Raw genomic sequence first — 17,629 nt, 5'->3', positions numbered from 1 at the left:
TTTTATTCTTCCATGGGCTGTGGGCATTGCCCTTGACAACTGAGTGCCTTGCTAGGCCATTTCAGAGGGCAGTTAGGAGTCAACCACATTGCTGTGGGTCTGAAATCACATGGAGGCCAGCCTAGAAACAAGCCACTTGACTCGCCAAGCCAGCACTGGATTTTCTCTCATGCGAGCCAATTCTTTTAATCCCATTCTGCTGCTTGCTTCTCAAGCACATTGATACCGTTTTAAGCAACTAGCTAATTCTAATTTTTTTTTAAATTATGTAATCTGCTTCAAAAATGGCTGATGACATGACACATTTGGAAGGGCTCAATCTTGGCTAGACCGTAAGGTGAGATGTGCCACAGGCTTAATAACAAAAAGAGTTTCAGAGGAAACCCAGAAAGTGGATGATATTTTTGTGCTCATCGAGGTGAAGTACATTGGTGTCAGTGACAGGCAATTTTCCCAATTCATATACTGACATCACTTCAAGCATTCTTAACTCAGGTACTCCAAATGCAGTTATCTTTACTCTATCCAATAATATGTCTGAGCTTCAGCCTCAGAAAAGCATTCCCTACTGCACTAGTGCAACATTTTATCCACTTCATACAACAATGTGGTTTATATAGCACCTTTAAAAATAATAAAACATCTATTCACAGGAATATCAATAAACATTTGACAGAGTGATGAGAACAGACATCCAAAATCTTGAACAAAGAGCTAGGTTTTAAACAACATCTTAAAGGAAGAGAAAGGTGGAGAGGAACTGAGGTTTACAGAGGGAATTTCAAAGTTTGGGGCCTAGGCAGCTGAAGGTTTGACTGCCAATGGTGGAGCAATTAGAATCAGGGATGCGCAAGAGACCAGAATTGGAGGACTGTGTATTAAATGGTTATAGGCTGGAGGAGGATACAGAGATAGGGTGGGATGGAGCCATGAGGGATATGAAAACAAAGGATGAAAATGTTAAAAATCGAGGCATTGCCTGACTGGGAGTGAAATAGGCCAGCAATGGTGCTGCATGAATGGGGCTTGGTGAGAGTCAGGATAATGGCAGCAGATTTTTGGATGTCCTCAATTTTATATAGGGTGGGAGATGGGAACCAAGCCAGGAGAGCACTGGAATAGTCAAGCCTATATGTTATGATGCAACTTTTTCTTTTTTAGTTGCCACACCAGTCACCCCGAGGCCTCTCAGAAATTGCCAAATAGTTCCAAATTAGTCCCATATTGTTACAACCAAGGCGGGAGGAGTTGACGGTTAATTCAGTCCCACTTCTCCACAGCTCACGACATATCAATACATTTTTTCACTTACTGAAACAACCAGTTAGATACTCTACTGGTCCCCAAAATAAAGCACACCAACAAAATTATCCGTTTATTATAACACCAAGTCTTAAACTAATTATATATGCGTATTGAAATATTAAAGCCCTCTCACACACTCACATACATCCAAACGACAGCGAACCAGGAGAAAAAAGGGATTTTTGTTTACAGCTGTTACAAAGAAATAGAAGGAATAAAAAAAAACTTAGTCTGAAAAGATACGGAAGGAAGTTTCTTTGGTTTGGCGAGACATCACAAAGTCGAATAGTTGGTGGCCACTAGGAGTCTTCCCAGGCAAGGTTGATGAATAATCTGCTTTGGGTAGGTGTTCAAAGTAATTCAACTGTAGAAGGCTTCACGTAGGTCTTCCATCAGGTGTGCATCAACAGGTGTCAGTTCTCACACACATTCAATACAAAGTTCATTTGAAGATGCAAGGTTTCTGCAAATATTCAGAGTTTCTTCAAAAAATGCAAGAGGCAACATACCACTTCATACAGACTTTTGCTTTTCAAGAGCAAGGATTCTTTACAGAGAGTTAACAGTTTTCTTCTGACCTCCTGGCAGGTCCATATCAAATTCCAATTGCCTGCTTTAGTCCAAACCCACGAGTTTTTAATAGTTCAAAATGAAATTAAACTTTTCCAAGCAAGTCTCATGCTAGTCATAAATTCTCTCTTGTCATAACAAAGAATAGTTCTTAAGTCAAACCCCCTGTGGTGTTTACTTGAAATCACCTGTTTTCTAGTATTTGCTTATTGGTCAAAACCAGGAACCTCTTGTTGACCTTCCTTTTTCTTTTCAAAACATCCATAAAGTTCAGCTATCTCCAGATGTTTCAATGTCCATGAAATCCTTTTTTAGTTTTTAAAAATATAGATTCCCAAGTTTTAACACAAAAAAAATGGAAACTGGACTGAGACGGCCTAAAGTCATTTCACAAATGACTCTCATAATCAAGGGACAGAGATGACTTTCATCCTATCAGCCTGGGCTGGATTTGAACCCAAGGTGAAAGGTCAATGTTTAACCCACTACACCTAATTCCACTGCTGTAACATACGTTCAAGTACACAACAACTCAAGTTATTAACCCATCACTACCAGCAGAGAGGAGTATTGGCGGGGTGGGGGCGCGGGTATTAACAATAAGTGCAGTGAAAGGGAAAAGCAATCTCAGCTCAAGGTGGAGTATGGAGAGACATACCTTAGGGCAAATAGGAAACAGGTTAAAGAGGATAATGAAGGATAGAAAAAAAAAAGAAGGAAATTGAGTATAAATGGACAGTGTTGAAGTGTTTATTTGCAAATGTAAAAGAAATTAGAAATAAAGTTGAAGAAATGGTGTCACTTTGGCAGGAATTAGGCTTCAGCCAATTAAAGTCAGGAATCTAAAATTTTTTAGGAGAGATGAACGAAAAAAGGGAGCATGGGGTGGGCTTTATTAAATTAAGACACAATTACGGCTGAAGACAGGCAAGTTCTTCTTGGTGATGGTGTTGTGATGGAATATGATAAGACACAAGCAAAATGCTGAAGATGCTGAATATCTGAAATAACAGAGGTATTGGAGGATAGCCTCCAAAATTGATTTACCAAGCTCCATCAAAGCTAGTTCCATTTCCTCAGGCATCAAAGATTTACATTATGCAATAGAATAAAATGATCATGCTCATCATGCAACCATTTCTGAAATACCTTATTAGATACTTAAAGTCATAAAACTACTTATAAACACATAATGAAATGCGCAAGTTTTAATCAAGCAACAGTATGAACTAATCTGATAAATCAGTTACTGCATACTTTTATATTTTTGCAATGTAAATATTTCTTCCAAATGAACTTAACCCTTTCAATATAGGAATATCTCCACAATACAAAGCATGCCTCCTTTAAATGCACGAACATTAAAAGAATTATAACCCCTTTTTCTATTACTTCTTTCCACTGCGATAGTTATTTTGTTAATGCTGACACTCATTTTCCTGCCAAAGCCTGTGTGTCAAATTATGGCAATAATTCTAGCACCGAGACATGTTTTCTGCCATCTTTCTCAGATCCAACTTTTGCTGGTACTCTACTTTTCAATTATATTGATATTCAAGCCTCTCCATCTCTGCCTTTTACCAATTAATATTTCTAACGTTGTACTTAATTAGATTTCCAATCTCATGACATAAATCAACCCCACCTTGCATTATAGATTAAATTGTGCAATTCTGATTTGTGACGTTCTTGTATTCTTAGTTTCTCTCTTCCATTTGTATAGTTTGTCTCGTGTTTCACACTTGGCCCTGTAACATTTTTTGTAAATAATCACAAAAATTTAGAACAATCATTTATTTTCAAACCAATCAACCAATTACATTTGTCTGAAAATAGAAACCCATTAATTGCTGCAAGTGTGACTCAATCACCGTATTTTAAGTTAGAAAATGGTGAAAGATCAGTATTACTTTATTCACAGATGTTCTTTTAGGTCACTATTTAAATTCTAAAATGAAATCTTTTTAATGGCTTATGTTATCACTTGTACAAAGCTTTTCTGTTGAGTATTATTTAATGAGTAACACTATGAATCATACAAATGACTTGAGAAACCCCGAGTCATTTGAATTACTGTATCATTAGAAACCAGAGTTTTGTTTACCATAAATTAGAAACCATCGTGCTGATAAAATAGACACATAAATCCAACTTACACATCATACTGTAATGTAAGAAAGAGCTCCAAATTGATTTCCTAGATTTGCAAGTTGAAATGTTGCAAATATTTAAATCTTGTTTTAAACTGCAAACTACAGTATTCAAATAAATTAGAAAAATGTATCAGCCAAGCTTTTTTTTTTTGATCTGTATGTGGCAAACATTGGGATGCATTACAATACAAGGCATGAAAAATTTAGCTGGCAACTTGTTCAGTAAAACTAGATTTACCTACCCACCTCTATCAATGTTCTGCAGTACCAGGTTACTCTCCATTCACAATTTAATCCAGGGAAAAAAGACATTTGATCAACATTAAGCTTTTTAAAAAGGTTAGGTTTTTAGAAGCAGTAATTGTTTGACTCTATAACAAGATCATCTGTAACTACATGTGATTCTTCAGAGACTGTTGCTCTGTAGCTAATTGACCAAGATTTGACAGGTATGCTAACAAGCAAGAAATAACTACAAGCAAGCATTTGAGAAGACTATTATGCTCTTACCATTTGACAAGACACTGTGTTTAAGCCTAACTGCAGCACTTATAGTCATATCCAATCTAGATACTTCAATGGGGTTTAGTATCAAGTAGGGGCTATTGTTCAGGTGAGAGATTCGCTGGAGGTGTAATCTCAGTCTCAAGCTGACAAAAAAAGTACCATAACAAAAATCAAACCGTATGGAGCAACTCATTTGCTTACACAATATTCCTTGGAGAAATGTTTCCAACAGTTTCCCGAACTCCTAAGTGTGAATGATGCATACTATTTGGGCTACCTTTGTTATATACCTTCACATAAAGATGGTTCGGGTGTGCTTCTGGAGAAGCCACACATATAGACACAGGTACAAAACAATTAGCATAAAGGATTTTTTTTTAAAAGACAAATACAAGCATTCGACCAGCAAAAAACTTTAACAGTAAGTGGCAGCCAGACGTTGCACTTACATCTCACCATTGTGAACCAATAATTTAGCAGGTTTTATTTAAAGCTTTCCTTCAAGCAAGCAGAAACCATTTTCTATTGGTGTTTACCTATTGTTACATTCAGAAACTAAAATCTGATATTTTTCTGTTTAGAATTATGCACAGTTGATGATAAAGCTACAATTTAATGAAAGATTCAGGAGACATAGCCTGCGAGTAAGTCAGCCTGACCCGCATCTAATGGCCTCAATAACACAATGCTAATGACTGTAAACAGTGTTGAAATTATATTTAAGACTGAAAAGAAATAATCTTAACTGCACCACATTGATTCAGAAGTAGGTAAGAAAATTCCATTCTGAAGCAGAACTCAAAGATACTCAATTCTAAAACAGAAAACTTGCATATTAACAGTCAAAAATATTATCCTAACATATGTTTTCCCTGTGAACAGCACGGAATGTCAAAAGCCCAGTTTCATTAGCTGAAGAGAAACAGATTTGAAGTCCAACTGCAGTGAATTTTCAATCTTTGAGATGCGACATTAAACCGAGGTCCCATCTGCCCTCTCAGGTGGAGGTAAAAAGATCTCAGGCACTATTTCAAAGACCAGGGTACCCTGGCCAATATTTAACCCTCAATCAATATCACTAAGAGAAAATATTTGGTCATTATCTCATTGCTGTGTGGAAATTGGCTGCTGTGTTTCCTACATTTCAACAGTGACTGTACTTCAACAGTACTTAATTAGCCGTAAAGCACTTTGGGACGCTCTGAGGTCATGATAGGCGTTATATAAAAGCAACCTTTTCTTTCAATCTCAGCTACTGTGCATAGTAGCAAAAAATTTGGAAGGTCCCTACTAGTCCACTGTTTTGCTCCTGCTGGTGGCTAGCCAATAATGACAAAGGCTTCACAGTCTCTATCGCTCTCTGTGTGAAGACTCTCATGGCCTGGGAGAGAAACTGCAAGGCGAGAAGATGCAGATTTAAAAAAAAAAAACAGCAAAAAGCCCTTCCTGGAGGGTAAGCCATGAACACAAAAAGAAACCTCCAAAAATTGCAGTCAACCCGCATTTCTTCAAAATACTTCAATTGTATTTTACCAGATAGGCAACTGGCCCACACAAAATCACAATGTTAATATCCACCCCCATAATCTAAATTGCAGAATTTTGTACTATACTGGACTAAATGCTACTCGTTTAATGCAAACTATAGCATTTTTTAAACAAAAGATTTGCCATGTGGCATTAAGCCATAGAAACAAAAGCAAAATACTGCGGATGCTGGAAATCTGAAATAAAAACAAGAAATGCTGGAACCACTCAGGTCTGGCAGCAGTTTCAGTGACCCGAAACTTTAACTCTGCTTCTCTTTCCACAGATGCTGCCAGACCTGCTGAGTGGTTCCAGCATTTCTTGTTTTTAAGGCATAGAAACCCAGGTTCAATCCCAAATCTATGTTAAGTTAACAGACCTTTGCCAGGGAAGCAGTTGGGACATTTCAGTATTCCTCGACTTGCGGAGGAGACAGAATGAGCTATAGTTCCTATCTTATTGCTACCCAATCATGTAAGAACAGGATCAGTTTGGGTTTTTATGCCCTCCATAGGAGAATATCTTCCTAACATTCGACAGGTCACACAAAGAGGAGTTACTTGGATGTAACCAACATCTGTAGAATTATACCCCAGCAACAGTCATATCCTTCAGTATAGAAGAAAAAGGAAAACATTTATCTGCTGTACCCTAAACCCCAGTGATTTGTTTCCATTTAGTGAAATTTATACTACCTGAGTTTGCCCAAAGAAAAAAATGTGACTATTTCACTTATTGCAAGTGTGTGAGGGAGATAAATCCTCAAACAGTTAAGGGGCCAAAAGTCAACATCATTCTCAACGAGCTACCAAATTCATAACAAGGATACCAACACAATACCTGCACACCATGCATTCAGACATGATCTGTAGTTGCTTGAATGTCTGCAGCAGGCGATATATTTTTAAAGAAAGTACTGTACACTGTCTGCATTCACATATCACTACTTCTACCAAGGAAAACTGGGATTCTTATGAATAGCAAGCATAATCAAATCATTGCAAATTAAATTTTGGGTGATCCCTTCAATACATTTGAGGGAAATTATATGAACTGAATTTCTAGATAGGTATCAAAATATATACAATTTAACCTCACAAATCAAAATAGACTTCAGCAGAAAAAGGAGTAAAATTCGAATATTACGTGCTGCAGTTCAGCTGTACACAAGTCTTTATATTCTTTAGCAGGTCTTCGTAAAAATTCTCCATTTTAAAATAGAATCCTAAAATATCTGGGAGAAAAGGTTTATGTCATACATTTGAATGCAAGTGCATGACAACCAGATTATAATAATTGCTGTGGCTGACATGCAGTGAGGAAAATCCCATTTGTTTTAAATGACAGTTCATAAATAATTTAACAAGATTTCTCTAAGCATTCAGTTCAAAGCGCAGATTTCAGCTGAGCTATTGTGCTGTTTCATACAAAAGAAATTACAACAGCTGTTTTTCCTTCCATAAATTCCACTTCATGATACAATTTACTTTTGCTAACACAGCCTCATTTCAGTTCAAACAATGTCACACAAAATGCATTTTTGCCTTTAGTAGGGTTTTCATTATAACACATCAAACCAGAGTTCCCAATTTTTTTTTAAATCAGCAATGCAGCAACGTTAGCTCTTACATAGCTTTCAGAACTGAGATTGCAATCAGCCACAAAAAGCACCACACAGCATGGCATTAAAACACAAATACCTTATATTTAGAGTAGAGAAAACAGTGAAGTGTATGAATTGACCACCAGATCGAGCAAAAATGAAAAGGCAAACTGCAATTTTACCAACCTCTGCATAAAGCCCTGGCGTGAACAACCGCAATATAACCGCACAAGCTTATTCTCAATTCAAATAATCTGCTTTAGTCACTATATCTAAGCAAAATAAATTAAGATTTCATTTCGCATCTGTCTTTTAAATTTTCTGGGTTCTATTCTTGTTTCCTGAGACACTGTCTTCTGCTTAAGCATCAACATCAATCCTTTTGCAGATTACAATGCCTCCTTCTTTCCCAACCCTCCTTTTCAGAGCAGTACAGGCTGATGCGCACAAAATAAAGCCATATCTGATCTGCTGTAATAGCAAATCCATTCAACAGTAAATACCAACACTGCGTTACAATTATATATAAACTTATGGCAATAAAACACAGTAATTCTATTTTAAAAGATTGATTTTCACCTACCCCATTTCTGAAGCAGTGTATACCTCCATTTTTTCACCCTTCCCTGTGTTAAAACACAAGTGAAGACAGCCATTCCATTCACGTGTCCACTTAATCATCCAATCAGATTACAGACAATCTCCTTTAGTTCTGGAGGTTATTTGTTGGCCTTCATCCAGAAGATTACACAGCTGCTTCCCATAGTCAATTAAATCCCTGTCTGTATGAGTGGTAGAGGCTGCTTGCTATAGCAGATGACTGGCACAAGGCCAATAGGTCCAAGCAGCTCGAAGGTCAGACCAGCTGTCAGCGAAGCTCGGAAATGGCAGCAAATACAAAACCAAAATCGCAGTGTGCATTTGCTCAGATCAGGTATAAGCAGCCTACTCTCACCTTTGACAAACACCCAATTCTGGCCAGCAAGCTAGTATTCTAACAGGTTCAGAATGTCACAGTCATAGTTATTAAAGTACAGAAGGAGGCCATTAGGTCCATCAAGTCCATGCCGGCTCTGCAGAGCAATCCAGTCAGTCCCATCCCCCACTCTATCCCCGTAGCCCTTCAAGTTTATTTCTTTCACGTGCCCACCCAATTTCCTTTTGAAATCTTTGATGGTCACTACTTCCACCACCCTCATAGGCAGCAATTTCCATGTCGTTACCACTCGCTGCATAAAAAAAGTTCTTGCTCAAAATTCCTCCTGCATCTCTTGCCCAAAACCTTAAATCTGTGTCCCCTCATCCCTGTATCATCAGCTAATGGGAACAGCTTTTGTCGGCTTTAGCACAATAAAACCTGTCTTTATTGTGAGATTTCATAAGTTAACATAGGTAGAGAACAGTAACATAGGCGTAATGTTACTGAACTAGTAATCCAGAGGCCTAGACCAATGCTCTGGGGACATGAGTTCAATCCCACCACGGCAACTGGGCGAAGTTAAGTTAAATTTAGTAATAAATCTAGAATAAAATGCTAGTCCATTAATCATAATTAAACTACCAGATTCTTGTAAAAACCCACCTGGTTCACTAAAGTCCTTTAGCAAAGGAAATCTGCCAACGTTACCTGGTCTGGCCTACATGTGACTCCAGACCCACAGCAATGTGGTTGACTCTTAACTGCCCTCTGAAATGGTCTCGCAAGCCACTCAGTTCAAGGGCAATTAGGAATGGACAATAAATGCTAGCCTTGCCAGCGATGCTCACAACCCAAGAACGCATAAGAAAAAAGGGTTGATTAGCTAAAAAAGAATGTGACAGCCACAGAAGGTCCAGAGTTTCACAGGAGGAGACAGATTAAAAACAATCTGAGCAGTACAGTTAATTCAACACTTTGCCATTCAGTTATTTCCAGAATGCAAAAGCCTCAGGTCAGAACAGGAAAACCCATAGGAAGATACTGCACTAAACTGTTCTACAGCTAACTGTTCTGAAAGAAAATTTTCCACAAATGCACAAGATAATGTGACATTGTATTCCTGCAATCTATATTAAAAAGCAGCATTCTGAAGGAAGCAAAAAAAATTAAACAAGATCACTTAAATTATTAGTCATCTCTATACTGTCAAAATTTTCCACAGAGAATACAAAGTAATGTAACAAAGTTAATTTAATCCTTCAAATGCCACAAATGAGTACAAATAGCTGAGCCATCTAAGGGTGTACACAGCTTACATGTTATCACAGGAATTCCTCCCATAAACCTCCACCTCTCTTGCCTCTTTTAAGATGCTCCTTACAACCGCTGTTGCTGTATCAAGTCAATCTTCTATGTCTGGATTTTAATAATGGCTAGAAAATCAGTTTCTAAAACCAGTTTTCAATTAAATTCTTCTGAACCTGTTTTCACCTTCAAAACAGGGAGTGTGAACTATCAGCAAGAATAAAACAATTCAGAAAGAACTTGTATTTATTTATGTAGTGCCTTTCACAACTTCAGAATGTCCAAAAGTGCTTTACAGCCAATAAGTTACCTTTAAGATGCAATCACTAACATTATGTAGGGAAACACAAGAGCCAAATTACACGAGGCAAGGTCACAAACAACAATGAGATAATGACCAGATAATCTGTTCCAATGATGCCGATTGACTGATAAACCTGGGACAGTATGCTTCTTCAAATAGTGCCATGGGATGCCCACCTAAATAATTAACTTAATTTTCAAGATTAAAAAAGTTCAGAAAACTTGCTATAGTTTAAATTAGGCAGACTCCACTGGTTGGAGTTATATCGAGCACAAAGGACGATGGTTGTGGTTGTTGGAGGTCAATCATGATGTCCCAGGACATCAGTGCAGGAGTTCCTCAGGGTAGTGTCCTAGGCCCAACCATCTTCAGCTGCTTCATCAATGACCTCCCCTCCATCATAAAGGTTAGAAGTGGGAATGTTCGCTGATGATCACACAATGCTCAGCACCATTCGCGACTACTCAGACATTGAAGCAGCCCATGTCTATATGCAGCAAGACCTGGACAACATACAGGCAAGTAACATTCATGCCACATAAATGCCAGGCAATGACTATCTCAAACAAGAGAGAATCTAATCATCTCCCCATGACGTTCAACAGCATTGCCATCGCTGAATCCCCCACAATCAACATCCTGGGGGTTACCATTGACCAGAAACTGAACTGCAGCAGCCACATAAATACTGTGGCTACAAGAGCAGGTCAGAGTCTGGGAATTCTGCAGCGAGTAACTCACCTCCTGACTCCCCTATACTTGTCCACCATCTACAAGGCACAAGTCAGGAGTGTGATGGAATACTCTCCACTTGCCTGGATGGGTGCAGCCCCAACAACACTCAAGAAACTCAACACCATCCAGGACAAAGCAATCCACTTGATTAGCACCCCATCCACCACTACCAGCATTCACTCCCTCCACCACTGACACACAGTTGCAGCAGTGTACACCATCTACAAGATGCACTGTAGCAACTCACCAAGGCTCCTTCAACAGCACATTCCAAATCCATGACCTCCACCACCTAGAGGGACAAGGGCAGCAGAAGCATGGGAACACCACCACCTGCAAGCTCCCCTCCAAATCACACACCACCCTGACTTGAAACTGTATCGCCATTCCTTCACTGTCGTTTTCTAACAGCACTGTTAGTGTACCTACACCCCAAGGATTGCAGCAGTTCGAGAAGACATTTCACCACCACCTTCTCAAGGGCAATTAGGGATGGGCAATAAATGCTGGTCTTGCCAGCGATGCCCACATCTCATGAACAAAATCTGTTAAAAGTGAGATAGTGGTAAAGGAGAGAATAATAGGAGAAAAAAAAAATCAGACAACTGTGACAAGAACTGAAATGTTTAATTTTCAACCAAAATTAGCTTTAAATATGTATTTTAGCAGTTTAGAGTTTATGACAACAAAGAAACTCCTGAAGTGTGAATGGCTTTATTGCTATAATGTTAGTATTATATATCCGAATATTAAAACTTGCACAGCTGGTTAGCCCAGGAGACAGGAGTTTGCTTTTTCAAGTGACTTACACAATTTTAATCTTGGTAGAAGGTAAAGGCCTGCTCGAGACTGCAACTGAAACCTGACCCGAGCCTGACAGAACCACATCCGACCTGAGCCTGACCCGGCCCAAGTCCTTGGACTTTTACCCGCGCCCGACCCAACCCGACCACCAGAATGAAGTTGATTATATTAAAGAGGTTGTGCTCTACCTTGGATGGAATCAATCACAGCAGACTAGTGCGGAGTCCGGATGCATGTTTCCCACCTTGACGTCCTGGCTGTTCAAATCTGGAAGCTTTTCCCTCCCTGACCAAAAGGCAGCACTGTGTCCAACCCGGCCCGGCCTGAGCCCAAATGCCGGACCTGACAAATCATCGGGTCTGGTCGGGTTCAGTTCAGGTAGCCATGCTCCAGTAGAAGATTACTTATCTACAACCAAGCCAAACTCCATGCAACCCAACTAGGGATGACTTCAACAAGTAAACTCATCTATGATAGTTAAAGGGTTAGTTTATTGTTCAGCTACATCACAGTACATCATATTCTCATAGAAATTTTAGGCTCATCACCTGTCTGTTTTTGACCAGTTTTAGATCAATTCTAACTCCAACCTCTTGTTACACTGTAGTTGCTTCCCCATCTTTGCCCTCTCCAAACTCAACAATGAAGCCCACTTCCTGCTCCTTGGATCTCCTTCGCACCCAAATCTTGATGACCTGACTATCTCCTCTGGCACCCATGCCAAGGGGCACAGTCAATGGCCCTTCTTCCCTTCAAAACTGAGTTCATCACCCCTTGACACATGTCTAATTTATCATCCTATTTCTAACCTCCCTTTGCTTTCTTAATGCCAAAGGGATCAAGAGATATGGGGAGAAAGCGGGAACAGGGTACTGAATTAGATGATCGGCCATGATCTTTTTTGAATAGCGGAGCAAGCCCAAAGGGCCAAACGACCTACTCCTGCTCATATTTTCTATGTTTCTATGCTTTCTAAGGTCCTAGTGCACATAGTTGACTTCCAGCAACATGTTTCAACCCCTTCTGTCCAGCTTCAACACATTTCACAGCACCAAGACTGCCTTAGCCAACGTCAAGGGAAGGGAAGACTTGCATTTATATCGCAGATTATAAGGTCCTTCTCCACTGTCCAGGTCTGTGGGATTGCTCTTGCATCTTTCCATTCCCACTTGTCTGGATATACACAGCACATTTTTCGCAAAGGCATCTCTTCACTTCCCTGTAGTGTCATTTCAAGAAACTGCTACAGATCTAGTCTTGACCCCATCATTTCCCTCGAGAATATGCTGTAAACTTCTATGGTTTTAGGGGTTTTTTCAGTTCCTGGTAGGAAGAGGGTAGAATCCAGGGAAGGATTTCAGGTAGCACAGACCTGGACAGTCGTTTGTTCTGGGCTCCCTACAGCTCACACCATTCACTAGGTAGACAGTACTTCCATTTATTACAAAATTTGCTGACAAACCACACTGTATAGCAAGAATAATAAATATGAAAGAGACTGAGAGCATGCTGGGGAACAGAGAAGGTTGATGAAAGGAATGCAATGGAAGTTGTCCATTTGGATTTTAAGAAAGCACTTGATGAAGTACCACATAAAAGGCTGGTTAACAATAACATTGAGGCTCATGGAGTAGGAGAGTCAATGTCAGCTTGGATAAAAAATTGGTTTAAGGACAGAAAACAGTGTGCAAGATTATTAGGTTACTAATTGTTAAAATCCAGCTACTATAAACTAACAACCAACTAATTACCATAAACTAACATTTAGCTTTATTAGAACCCTTCTTTGTAGTATGGTTGAAGTGGAAAAACTTAGGAAATAGGGCACAGTATAGACAACATGTCAAGGCAGAGGGATTCTGGGAGATTGTCAAATTTTAAAATGCTTATTTGCTGCACAAGGGAGAGACCTTGAGGAGCAGTGTAGATTTGCCTTGTAATGAGATAAGGAACCTCGAAATGTAAAAGCTTTGAGATGAAGTAGTCAACATAAAGGGGTACGACTTGCGCAAATCCGAAAGGTTAGCAACCATCACAATATGATCCTTGGTTGGTTAAGAAAGGCATCCTTTAATACAAGATTAATCACTGATTGGGAGAGGGGAGGGTTAACTGGAAAGCTGCCAGGATAAAAGTCTTGCCTTTGACAATGTACGGCAGAGAACACAACAAGAGATGGGGAAGAGACAGCGAGAGAGCATGAGCGAAAGAGAGAGCGCGAAAGAGAGCGACAAGGAAAACCTGAGGACCAAAAGCTTTAAAAGAAACTAGTCTTGCGCTCTGCTGTCCAGTCTCTAATATGGGTAGTATATGTGACTGTTAATTACGGCCCAAGTTTGTGACTATGGTTTCTCTGAAACCTTAACAAACTTGTCCTTACCTTTATCTCAATAAAGTCGATTCACAACAAGCTGTTGTGCTACCAAATCTGTTCCCACCTTAGATGGGGGTATAAAACACCCCTATCTTATCAAATCTTACGGACATATTAAGAGTGTGGTCAGCAAAGCATATGGGATCTTGGGCTTCATAAATAGAAGTATTGAATACAAAAGCAGGGAAGTTATGCTTAACATTTATAAAGCTCTGCTTAGGCCAAAATCCTAGAACTCCCTTCCTAACAGCACTGTGGGTGCAGCTACACCCCCAGAACTGTAGCTGTTCAAGACGGCAGCTCACCACCACCTTCGCAAGGGCAATTAGGGACGGGCAATAAATGCTGGCCTAGCCAGCGACGCCCACATCCCATGAATGAATAAAAATAAAAGGCCACAGCTAGAGTATTGTGTCCAGTTCTGGTCACCACACTTCAGGAAGGATGTGAAGGTCCTTGAGAGGATGCAGAGGAGATTACCAGAATAGTTCTAGGGATGAGGGATTTTAGCTACAAAGTTAGGCTGGAGAAGCTGGGGTTGTTCTCCTTGGTGTAAAGGAGATTAAGAGGAGATTTGATAGAGATGTATTAGATTATGAAATGTTTAGAGGAGGTAGACAAAAAACATTTTTGTCTGATGGTACCAAGACCAGTGGACACAAATTTAAGAATTTGGGCAAGGGATGCAGGGGGAATGTCAGGAAGAACTTTGTTTACACAGTGGTGGTAATGATCTGGAACTCGCTGCCTACAAGGGTAGTGGAAGCAGAGACGATGAATGATTTTGAAAGGAAATTGGATGGGTACTTGAGGGAAATAAACTTACAGTGCTGCGGGGATAGAGCCATGGAATGGGAGTGTTTGGATTGCTCTAGAGAGCCGGCATGGACTCATTTGGTGGAATGGCCTCCTTCTGTGCCGTTATGACTATGACTCCAAGTGCATCTACCAGCCCTTGCTAGCTGAATTATGCATTTCAGCTCAATAATCCTCCTCCAAATTATACACACCACAAATTTAATTCCCAGGCAATATGTCCAACACTGCCATATTTGGAGAGGTGTCCTTTTTATTGATTTTTATTTAGAGATACAGCACTGAAACAGGCCCTTCGGCCCGAGTCTGTGCCGACCAACAACCACCCACTTATACAAACCCTACAGTAATCCCATATTCCCTACCACTTACCTCCACAAGGGGCAATTTACAATGGCCAATTTACCTATCACCTGCAAGTCTTTGGCTGTGGGAGGAAACCGGAGCACCCGGCGAAAACCCACGCAGACACAGGGAGAACTTGCAAACTCCGCACAGACAGTACCCAGAATCGAACCCGGGTCCCTGGAGCTGTGAGGCTGCGGTGCTAACCACTGCGCCGCCCCATCCTGCTGCAGGTTGCCACAGTGACCATAAAATGTTGCTGCTCAAAGAGGATTTATTAAAGGATGTGCAGAACAAATAGAACAGCTATTAAACTAGATCTCTTAGGTAGAGAAAAACACTGGCTCACACTTGAAGGGCTCAGTGGGCATTTCATAGCGCACCGGACCATGGTTGCCAATACCAGAATAGTGTGGGGCTTGGTCCTATTCCAGCAGGAAGAGGAATACTGGACACAGTTTAAAAACATCTACAATACAACACATGACAGCCCCCAGAAATTGGTGCCAAGTGCACAGTTTAATTTAAATTTCTTATAATTTTAATATCTTAACTTCAAAAACATTCGCAGAACATTACTGTAGGCTATTAGAGTGCTGAGTTCTCAGATTTTTTCAACAGCGTGTGCCCACATTAAGTGCTTTTCAAAACTAATCTAGCTCTCAGAGCATTCATATAAGGAGTTCAGCCTCAAAGTTTTAACTTGCCAGCCAGAAATTCACAGTTCAAAACAAAAAACCTTTTCTTGGTTAATGGATTTGAAGATCAAAGTTGAGGATACTAAAGCTGTCTGATTAAAATGATATTTTTATGCAAATAAGGCAGGCTTCACAAAATGGATTTCTTTACAACAGTTCCAGCTGAAACAATTCCAGTTACTGCAAGTCTTATTCTGCCTCTACCTCTGACCCACAGTGTATTGAACAGAAATTGGTGGGAAATGCTTTGTGGAATGCTTCCAATAACCAAGTTCTCAGCAGTCACATTCAGCAAAGTAATTCTTAAATTATCACATATGAATACAATCTTTAGAGAAGAGAAACAAACACAAGGTATATTGCATTGGAATTAATCAGGGAAAAATTAAATTGCCACAGTATCTCAGCTTAAACACTGCAGTGATTTAAAAGTTGGTCATTTAGCAACTGCACGTTGCCTTCATCACCACTGAACAACGTGTCAAGTGCAGAAATTTATCTTCAATTCTGCTAACTATAAAGTATCCATCTGCCACAAGAAGAACATTCATGCTGCCATTGTTGCGCACTCAGATTTAAAATTGACCAAAATAAAAGCAAAATACTGCGGATGCTGGAAATCTGAAATAAAAACAAGAAATGCTGGAACCACTCAGCAGGTCTGGCAGCATCTGTGGAAGAGAAGCAGAGTTAACGTTTCGGGTCAGTGACCCTTCTTCGGAACTAGCAAATATTAGAAATGTCCAAAGGTTATAAGCAAGTGAGCCGGGGGTGGGGCAAGAGATAACAAAGGAGGAGGTGTAGATTGGACAAGGCCACATAGCTGATCAAGAGGTCATGGAGCAAAGGCAAACAATATGTTAATGGTGTGTTGAAAGACAAAGCATTAGTACAGATAGGGTGTAAACGAACTGAAGATTGAACAGCAAGTACAAACATGAAATAAAACAGTGGGTCAGCAAACTGAACAAACTACAATGAAATGAAATGAAATAAACAAAAGAAAAAAAACTGTAAAAAATGTAAAAAAGAAAAAACAACTAAAAATAAAAGTAAAATGGGGGGCCCGTCATTGAACTCAATGTTCAGTCCGGCAGGCTCAAGTGTGCCTAATCGGAAAATGAGATGCTGTTCCTCGAGCTTGCGTTGATGTTTAGTGGAACACTGCAGCAAGCCCAGGATAAAGATGTGAGCATGAGAGCAGGGGGGAGTGTTGAAATGGGGACTGAACGGAGGTGTTCCGCAAAGCGGTCACCCAGTCTGCGTTTGGTCTCCCTAATGTAGAGGAGACCACATTGTGAGCAACGAATACAGTATACTATATTGAAAGAAGTACAAGTAAATCGCTGCTTCACCTGAAAGGAGTGTTTGGGGCCTGGGATAGTGAGGAGAGAGGAGGTAAATGGGCAGGTATTACACCTCCTGCAATTGCAGGGGAAGGTGCCATGGGACGGGGACGAGGTGGTGGGGGTAATGGAGGAGTGGACCAGGGTATCGCGGAGGGAACGATCCCTTCGGAATGCTGACAGGGGAATGGAGGGGAAGATGCGTTTGGTAGTGGCATCACGCTGGAGGTGGCGGAAATGGCGGAGGATGATCCTTTGGATATGGAGGCTGATGGGGTGTAAAGTGAGGACAAGGGGCACCCTGTCACAGTGAGGGTG

General features: G+C 40.2%; 1 protein-coding gene across 4 annotated transcripts in view; it reads right to left on the bottom strand.

The window, feature by feature from the left end:
• The window catches only part of apc (APC regulator of WNT signaling pathway), a 263,447-nt gene that overhangs the window by 202,941 nt on the left and 42,877 nt on the right, over nucleotides 1-17,629 (bottom strand). The gene's annotated exons all lie outside the window — the stretch shown is intronic.

Source organism: Heterodontus francisci, chromosome 4 (genome assembly GCF_036365525.1).
Source record: "Heterodontus francisci isolate sHetFra1 chromosome 4, sHetFra1.hap1, whole genome shotgun sequence".
Taxonomy (NCBI): domain Eukaryota; kingdom Metazoa; phylum Chordata; class Chondrichthyes; order Heterodontiformes; family Heterodontidae; genus Heterodontus; species Heterodontus francisci.
Note: the sequence above shows the minus strand (reverse complement) of the source record. Positions and strands in the feature narration are given on the sequence as shown.